This window comes from Papio anubis, chromosome 9 (assembly GCF_008728515.1).
Source record: "Papio anubis isolate 15944 chromosome 9, Panubis1.0, whole genome shotgun sequence".
Lineage (NCBI taxonomy): Eukaryota > Metazoa > Chordata > Mammalia > Primates > Cercopithecidae > Papio > Papio anubis.
In genome coordinates, this window is record NC_044984.1 from 83386114 (window position 1) to 83396230 (window position 10117).

At 38.8% G+C, this 10117-nt stretch overlaps 1 long non-coding RNA gene across 1 annotated transcript; it reads right to left on the minus strand.

The window, feature by feature from the left end:
• Positions 1-1183: 1183 nt before the first annotated feature.
• Positions 1184-9808, minus strand: LOC110740730. Its single transcript, XR_002515757.2, has 3 exons — positions 7569-9808; positions 6076-6196; positions 1184-1789 (listed from the first exon to the last, which is right to left on the minus strand). It is a non-coding gene; the product is annotated as an uncharacterized LOC110740730 (long non-coding RNA).
• Between the last annotated feature and the right edge of the window lie 309 nt (positions 9809-10117).

Here is a 10117-nt window from a genome sequence, read left to right on the forward strand (position 1 = left end):
CGACGACTCAGGAAGGAAGATATTATCTCATTGTACACTGGAGAAGTGTAAAGGCTCAAAGAGAGGTTGACTCGTTACCTAAGGTCACCCAGCAGGCAAATGACAGAGCCGGGCTTTGAACCCAAGACTGTCTGACTCCAAAGTCTTCTCCACTTTTCATCATTTGGGGCCAATGCCTTGCCTAAGTCTCAGTTTCATCTGTATCTTGAGGATTTCATATTAGATAACTTCGAGTGTTCTTCCCAGTGAGCCCTTCAGAATTTGTGTTCATTATCTCATTTTCCAACAATTGAACATCCATTTGACCCATGACAAAATTGAGACCCTGAGAAGTGAATTGACTTGCCTAAATTCAGTGGGCACCTCATTGTAGCCCCTGGCCCAGCCCCTACATTCTAACATCCATCCCCAGTCTCTTTAACATCTGACATCTTTAACCTGGCCTATCAGGGCCTAATCTTTCTGGCTTTTCTGAATGCCATTTTCCCCTTTATTTTTTACAGTCTGACCATGATTGCCTGGTCTACCTATCCTTACCCTCTGTTTCCATCCCCAAACCTTTGAATTGGGATAACACCAACTCATTCTTTAGGTCTCAGTTCAGATGTCACTTCCTAGGAGTAAGATTTTTAGCTACCCCCTCCTCTACCTGACACATAGGGTTGCCAGATAAGATATAGGAGCCCAGCTGAATTTGAATTTTGGATAAACAATGAATAAACTTTTTTATAACTGTGTCCCAAATACTGCATGAATCATAATTATACTAAACGGTTCATTGTTTATCTGAGATTCTAATTAATTGGTGTCCTGTGTTTTTTATCTGTTAAGTCTGGGAACTCTAAAATACTTTCAAATGAGATATTTTCTTCTTATTATACACTCTTAAGAGTACCATGAAATTATGAAGAGTACCTCTTTCATAATTATTAATAAAATTATAAGTAATAATTTTTTATGATGCTTTGCTTACAGATGGTCTCTGTGCCACTCTAGACTAGCTCCAAGACTGTGTCTATTTTGTTAACCATCTGATGCAGAAAGAAGAGAGGAAGGAAGGAAGGAAGGAAGGAAGGAAGGAAGGAAGGAAGGAAGGAAGGAAGGAAGGAAGGAAGAAGAAAAAGAAGAAAGAGAAAGAACAAAAGAAAGAAAGAACAAAGAGAAAAGGAAGGAAGCAAGGAAGGAAAGGAGGGAGGGAAGAAGGGGAGCAGAGGGGAGGGGAGGAGAGAGAGAATAATAATAGTTATCGCAGTTTTCTCCTTGGTTAGTGAGAGTTCACATTGACATGTGTGTAACTTATCATGATAGCAACAGGCATTTTAGGCTCATTGAACTAGAACCCAGGCACTGCTCATATGTACAATAGCTTCATTCCCTTTTCATTTTTTTTCTCTCCCTCCTTTACTTACCCCAGCATCTATTGATGTTCTGGGCAATACCTTTATTTTAAAGAGAGAGAAGATGAGTTTTGGTGTTGGGAGACAGTGTTCCACAAATATTTTCATGTTTCCTCATGGTCAGAGCTTAATGAACAAACAACACAGAACAAAGAACATTTGATTGAATATCAAACGTGTTAGTCCATTTGCGCTGCTATAAGAAAGTACCATAGACTGGGTAGCTTACAAACAATAGAAATTTATTTCTCACAGTTCTGTGGGCTGAGAAGTCCAAGATCAAGGCGCCAGCATATTCAGTGTCTGGTTAGGGCATCTGCTTTCTGGTTCATAGATGGTGCCTTCTCACTGTGTCCTCACATGGTGGCAGGGTAAAAAAGCTCCTTCAGGCCCTTTTATAAAGACACAAATCCCATTCATGAAGCCTCCACCTTCATCCTCTAATCACCTCCCAAAGGCCCCACTTCCTAATACTGTCACTTTAGGATTAGGATTTTGGCGCATGAATTTTGAGGATACACACATATTTGGACCACAGTATTAAACCTAAAGATAGAGACCTCAGGGTTTTTCTGTCCCTGAAACCATTTGTTTATAGTCTAGGGTGGTAAAATAAAAACCCTCCCCTCTTCTCCACAAAAATATTTTTTTTTCCCATTCCAGAGTAAAGTATTTCTTTCTTCCTCTTTCCAGAACAAAACATGGATGGATGTCCCATAAACTTCTAAACTTTATAACTTCAGAGCTCTTCTTCTCCTGTGGAGCCAACACCACTGCACGTGCAATGACATCAAGCCCTCATTGTGTTGCTTTGTGAGAACATGGCATGCAAAACCTGGTCAGATATAAAGTTATATATATATTACATACCTCACACGTGTGTGTATGCACACACACACATAAATATATGTATATATACACCAACATATATACATATCATGGCAGGCTAACTTTTTAGCTTACAAATAGGGTAATATCTCAGATCTTTCAGTTTGGACTTAGCATGTTGAGTGTACTTGCTTGCAGGAAAGAGGAATAGGTAGCGTGAACTAGTGTGGTTTTGTTTTCCATTCAGATACTTTGAGGTCAGAGGTCACACACCAAACTAAACTGCCCATAGGAAGCATTGTGAGACACTGGGCACATGCAGGGCAGTGTCTTCCAGGCTCAGGTAAGGCAATACATTTATCATTGAGCAGCAAAAGATGATATTCTCCTTATTTCTGTACAAAAGTCAGACCATTCTGGTTTCTCAAAACAGAACAATTACGGCACATTTGAATACCGCATGTTTGAAAAAGACATTTTTTTCCAGCCTTTTACAGAAAGATCAGGGTTGTATAAAGACTAGGGATCTTGCCTGCTGCCTGCAAATTTCTGGCAGCCCTGACTTCCCTGGTTTCTGACCTGCCACTTGTTCATGAATTCCCTCTCACTACTGAGTCCCTCTGGATGATTACTGCCTTTGAATTTTGGTTCCCTTTGACTTTACTTCTTCTGGGGCTATGGATTCTTGAGTGTTCTCTCCTTGGCTTCAAGTGCTGCATTCCACCACTACCTCCATTCCAATGCTACACCCTACTTCCACCCCATGCAGAGTGCAGTGCCCTGGGCCTTGGCTTGTCTAGTAGGAGGCACTATGCAGAAATTACTAAGTGAGATTGTGTGTCTGGCTAACAGTGCCTTGCTAGGTGACAAAGGCCAAGCCACTTACCTATCTGAGCTTCAGTTGTCTCATTTATTTTATCCAGCGTCAGGAACTGGATTAAACAATCAATAAAGAGGCCATTGTTATGCCTCAGATAAATGATAATGGGTTTGCCAAAACAAATGCAGCTACTGTTACTTCAATACACAACAAACCAAGCTGCATCATGAGCTATTAGACTCTCACTTACACTGGGAAAGAGGGAGATTCCAGGAGAGTGAAGAAGAAAAATAATAGCAGAGAGAGGAGTTGAGTGCACCAAGAAAGAACATCAATGTTTCAAACCACATCTTGAGCTGTCCATTTTTTCTCAATAGTTTCCCTTAGGCCAATCACCAACTTGCCTTGAGAAGTGAATTGACTCCATGGCAACAATAAAAATGATACCTGAGGAAAATTTTGCAAAGCTAAACCCAAGAGAAGCAGTGCCAAGCAGACACTAAATATTTGCAAAAGCGTTTTATTCTGCCTGTGGTAATTTCCTGAGTATATATTGCAAGATTGATGCCCTCTATACCTCCTCTAAATACCCTCCTAACTGTGTTCCATTGTAGAAGGATCTTAAGTCACATAGAACCCAAAACTCTGTTCTACAGAATATCAACATCTACAAAAATAGGTTAGTATATAATTCCATGGGTGGGGAAAGGATTCTGTGATAAAAGATGCTGAAAAATGCTAAAGTTTTTGGGATTCACAATGCACCCTAGCCCACTAAAGAATCTGAAAAGACTTTCAGGGAAAAACTTGTATAACTTCTCTGGATTCCTTATATGCTATTAGATCGCTAGAACTCTTCCATTTCACAGGAACGTATATTTTGGGAAATTTTATTGCGGATGCTATATTAATTTTCTAGGGTTGCTTTAACAAATTAGCAACAATTGGGTGGCTCAAAACAACAGATATTTATTCTGTCACGGTTCCAGAGGCCAGAAGTCTCAAACCAAAGTGTTGGCAAGCGCACACTCCTTCCAAACACTAGGGAGGAATCCATTCCTTGCTTCTTCCAACTTCTGATGGCCCCAGGGGCTCCTTGGCTTGTGACTGCACCATTCAAACTTCTGCCTACATGGTCGCATTGCATCCTCCTCTTCTGTTTCTCTCCACTTATGAGAATACATGCAATTGCATCTAGGGCCCTCTCAGATAATCCAGGATAAGCTCCTTGTTTCCAGATTCATTTAAGGTCATATTTCCTCTTAACATGTAAGGTCATATTCACAGGTTTCAGGAATTAGGGAGCAGACATATGTTTTTAGTGACCACCATTTAACACACTACACATGTTAATTGATAAACATCAAAATGATAACTTCAACTTGATTCAATTTAATTCTACTCAGCCATCATCTGATGAACCCATAGTATGTGCCAAGCACTGTCTTAGGCCACATCATAAAATGATTCAAAGCCTAATTATTACCCATAAGCAATTTACATCCCAGTGGAGGAAATGGACATGACAGTGGATTAATACCACACAGAGTGACAGGTGCTTATAAAGTTATAATCAAAGCAGAACTGAGGAAGGGATTACTTCTTCCTAGGGAAATAGGGAGAGTTTTCCAGAGGAGGAGATTATTCCGTTGAGATTTGAAGAATGAGTAACAGTTTCCCAAGCAGAGTACCAAGGGAATTTCAGGTGGAAGAAACACGATGGTCAAACATACAGATCATGGTGATAGAGGAAACTTGTGAAGATAAAATGAAAAAATGCATGCAAAGCTACTAGCACAGTACTTGGCACTCGGTAATGTTACCTGTTTCTCTTAAACTAAAGAGGGTAGAAGCAGGAGATGAGACTGAAGTCTTAGGCAGGCACCAGACTGTTCTAAACTTAGTTTGGTGTATTTGTGTCTTTGTGTGTATCCATATGAACATGGAACGGGGCCATAGAGAGGAACTTAGAGAAGGTTCCATAAGAATGGGGTTTAGAAAATTATGTATGCAAATAGAAATAAAAAACAGTAAACTTCAGCCAATAGACAGTTATTTTGGAAGAAAAAGAACGGATTTAGTCAATAGCTAGATGGTTGGTTGACTGAATTTATTCACTAAAGCAAACAAACACACACGCACAATAGTCTGCAGATACTTCCACAGTAATTGGGGAGCAGTTGCATCACTTACATGGGACTTAATTTTTTTGGTCATGCCTCAGTACTTGCTCTCAAAAGCCACACAGAGCAGTGTTATGCCCAGTGTTGAGGGCCTAGCACTCGAATGGCACTTTAGAATGCTTGTTTCTAGTAATAGTCTCCACCTTGATGAATGGCCTTATTTTAATGACATTGGCATGTTGGCCAGGATGGAACTGGAGCTGCGTCTGCCAACTTCTGTTGCCAGTGAGACATTTCTCACCTGGTAACCATCATTTGCAAGGGCCTGGAGTTCATGAAGCTAAATTTTGACACAAACAAATGAGTTCTCCCATGAGTCCTTGGGTGACCTTTTAGGTCTCAGCTCAAATTTCATTTCCTCAGAGATCTCCATTCCATCTAAAATAGCTCCACTCTGAGCCCAGTTTATCTTTAGTACTGCACTCTGTGCTTTACCCAAACTATACCTATCACAGTCTGTAATATCCAGTTCATTCATGTTTCCATGTGTTTATTTTTACTTTCTCATCTTCTACTAGAATGTAAATTCTGAGGCCAGTACCTCCTCTGTCTTGTTCAACTTTATAGTCCCTACACATAGAACAGGATCTGGCATACTTGTTGGTCAATAAATATTTCTCAAATAAATGAGTGAATGAAGAATGGAATCAGAGAATAATTAAACTGATAAAGGGGTCAGAATGGATGCTATAGGAAATAAAAGGTAATGCAATATTCCCTTTTAGTAATTGGATCAACCACTTCAGAATAAGTAACATAGCACACACAAAAAAATTAGGTGTAAATGGTCCCTCATAGAATGAGCTCTCACTTGAACTTTTTGAAGGAGTTCCCACAATAACTTTACCTTTGACATTTAGCAATTGTCCATATTCTGTTTGTGAGGAATGTTTTGTACAGGGAAGAGCCAGACTGGGTCTCTCAAGACCTGATCTTCATAATGCAAACAAACTTCTGGGAGTATTTTTCTAAAAAATAAAAGAAAGAGTTCCTCTTACTTGCAAAAAAAATGATAGAGATTAAACAGTATTGCTTGACTCCCATAAATAAATGCAAATCATACTTACTGAAACTGAAAAAGAGTAAATTCTAAATTGATTATTTAACTAAGATAATAGGAAGCAGTGAGCACTTCAAAACATGTCCCAAGTTTCTGACGTAGAGGAATTAGCCTCTAGGAGCCTGACATTTTATGAGTGACTGTGTTAACCCAAGTGACAATTGAAGATCATGGAGCTGCACAGAGGGAGAAGAAAAATAATGGCACAGCTTGCCCTAGGGAAAGTAATTTATTCCAAGAACAATTCTAGAAAATTATACTTAAAATATGCTGTAGCTATCCCAAACATGAGATGGTAGATAATTACAGCCAGTAAAGATTAAACAAAAATAAAGTAATACAAGATGGACTTCATTTCTACTTTTATGAGAGTTGTTTGTATCTCTCCTGATATTGTTCCTATAAGCCTCTGAACTTGGCCCTATCTTCTGGGATTATGCCTAAAGGCTGGGTCCTCGGCCAAACAAGGCAGACTTGAGACAATTACACCAGGAGGTCAAGCTTCTTTCATAGGAACTTAGCAAGGTTTTTAACCACTTCTCATGAATAGTTTTAAGCAAAATTAAGGCACATAGGCTGTTGGATTCATGTCTTTGAGTAAATCCACTCCACAAAATGTTAAGTAATATATTAGGTGTAAAAACATTGGAGAGATCTGTACTACAGAACCTCAGCATTCTGAACTTTACCCTCTTCTATCTAGTATGTTTCTGAACACATAAATGAAGAGACAGACAGCATGTATACCAATCTTGCAGACACCAGAAAACTACAGTACCTTCTTAGGTATTAATCAGCATTCAAAAAGTTGGCAGAAGAGTCGAAACTGAACAATTCAATGCTTCAGTTTAAGGGAAAAGTTTAACTGCAGGTTAAATAGAACAGATCTGACCAAGCAACAGCTCTTGGGGAAAAAAGACAGAGTTTTAGTTACCTGCAAATTCCATATGAACTAGAAGCAACAGGGTTTGTAGAATAAAATATGTATTCATAACCATCTAGGACTGTAATTTCAAAGCTAAAAAAGACCAAGCCTGGCTTAATTAATATTTTTGAGTGAACGAACAAAGGAACAATTTAATAAATGAGATAACTAAAAAATAATTTTAAGGTTTTACTAGGCAAAACTGGTCATTCAAAGGGTTGTATCAAATATTTCTTCACAATTGTGGCTGTAAATATCGGATAGATTGCTTTATAAAGTAGTAAACTCCCCAAAGTTGGCCTTATAAAAGTAAATGGCGACCTACATCTTAGGAGTCACTTGAAAAATTTTTTACCGAGAGATGGTAGAGATGACATCCACAAAAGAAGGAATTTCTTTTTCCAGACCAGAAGGGAATCTGGTGAGCACTCTTCTTCACTCTAGGACAGAGAGAGAGAGAGAGAGAGAGAGAGAGAGAACATAGAAGTTAAGTGTGAAGTTACAGTGACCTAGATAAAAATCCCAGCTCTTCCACCGTAGAATTGCAAACTTGGAACATGTTAGTTATCTCTCTAAGTCCAAGTCTTCTCATCTATAAATTGGGAATAATATTATTCACTAGACAAGATGGTGTCCTGGCAGAAGAAGATAAAGAATGTAGCATCTAGCATTAACTAAATGTACAACAGCTAGTGTTCAACGTGAAATCTATGTGTTCAAGCATATGTCAAGGCTGAGTGAGTCCCTGGGGGCAGTTACTTGTCTCTTGTCCTGCCCTTCTGGAAAAAAGTGCATCAAATTGCATTGATTTTGTATGCTGTACATCCTACTATAGATATTTCTTTATTTCTCTCTAAGATTGGCTTAGCTTTTCTCTTTTGCCTCCTATAAAGGCCTTCATCTTGAAAACATAAACACACACAAAGAGACAAACAGAGAGAAAGAGACAGGCAGAGAGACAGAGATTTTTTGAAACCCTGAAGTTAATTTTATTTTGGAAATAAATGTGCTAACCAAGCCAAGCCAGTCACAGATAAGCATTTCCCTCAATCGTTTACAATTAAAATTTCCTCAAAACTAAGATTCAGACTATATTTGCAAGGTTGTAAAGCTGTGGTTTCTCTTGGGCACGCAGATTTTGCAATTCAGCAAGCTTCAGAGGAATACCTGAAAGTTAATAACACCTTGGATATACTTTCGCATTTCCTTTGCATGAGCATTACATTTTGAAAAACAAGAATCAGCATGTTTGCTAGACAAAAGACAAAATGTTTTAAAATACAGTTTCTGTCAAACATCTCACAAGCCCTTCTGAGATCATTTTCAGAGTGATAAACTTCTCTTAAAACAGAAATATAGTAAGTTCTCTCTAGAAGAGAAAAACTAAATTTCATGTACATTGACACAAACAGCCACAGAGGGGAAGATACACAACATCGCTATCATGCTAAGCAACTGCATGGATCAACACTCCATTCAACTCCCCTCTCATTACTCAGAGACTGCTTTTGCTGTGGAAAGTGCACACCGTTCTGAAATTCCAGGTAAATGGAATCAAAAGTCATGGCAGAAAGAAAGGACAAGGAAATTGACATGTGTTGGCACTGTGCAAAGCACTGTGTTTTCTAATTTAATCCTCAGGACAAATCTATGAGGTAAGTTGCATTGTCCTCATTATAAAGATAAGTTATTTGAGGGCTGCTGAGGTTAAGTGAGTTTTTCAAACCAGGCAGACCTTTCAATATTTCTTTCTCACTGTGGTGGATAAGCGTAAGAAAATGTTCATCCTTAGATTCATTACTAATTTTTTTTTCCTGCTGTTGAAATAATTATTTTACTTTGCATCAAATATCTTTGAGTCTATATAGTCATGTATTTCTCATCCACATTTTCATTTTAAAATCAAGGCTAATGCAATTCCATTCCTAGATATTTACTCAAAGAATTAAAACAGGCACTCAAATAGGTACATGTAACTCATGCTCACAGCGGCACAATTCACAATTGCCAAAAGGTAGAAACAGCCTTAATCTTCATCAACAGATGAATAGATAAACCGACTGTGGATATCTATTCTATTGTGTATGTATCTACAAAATAGAATAATATTCAACCATAAAAAGAAATGAAGTACTGATAACACGCTATGATGTAGCTGTATCTACAAAACATGTTGAATGAAAGAAGCGAAACACAAAACATTACGTATTGTATGATTCCATGTATGTGAAATACTGTATCCAGAATAGATAAATTTATAGAAACGGAACGCAGATTGACAGTGGTCAGGGCTGTGGAGGAGGGAGTAACAAGAAAAAATGCTTGATGGGTAATGGACTTTACTTCGGGGTGATGGAAATGTTCTGGAACTAAATAGAAGTAGGTGATGTTACACCGAATTGTCCACCTTAAAATGGTTGATTTTATGTTTTATAAATTTCATCTAAATGAAATTTAAATCAATTATAAATTGATCTTTAAAGTCAGGACTAATGACATGTCATCCAAGATTGCTGCTGAGGGCTCTCTTCTTTTTTTCTTTTCGAGATGGAGTCTTGCTCTGTCGCCCAGACTGGAATGCAGGAGCGATCTCGGCTCACTGCAACCTCCGCCTCCTGGGTTCAGGCGATTCTCCTTCCTCAGGCTCCCTAGAAGCTGAGATTCCAGGTGTGCGGCACAGCGCGCGGACAATTTTTGTATTTTTAGTAGAGATGGAATACACCGCCATGTTGGCCAGCCTGGTATCGAACTCTTGGCCAGCCGGGTATCGAACTCCTGACCACAAGTGACCCATCCGCCTCAGCCTCCCAGAGTGCTGAGATTACAGGAGTGAACCACCGCGCCCAGCAACTGAGGGCATTTTCTTTGTTGAGGAAAGAAATAGTGATGATCAAATTTGTAATT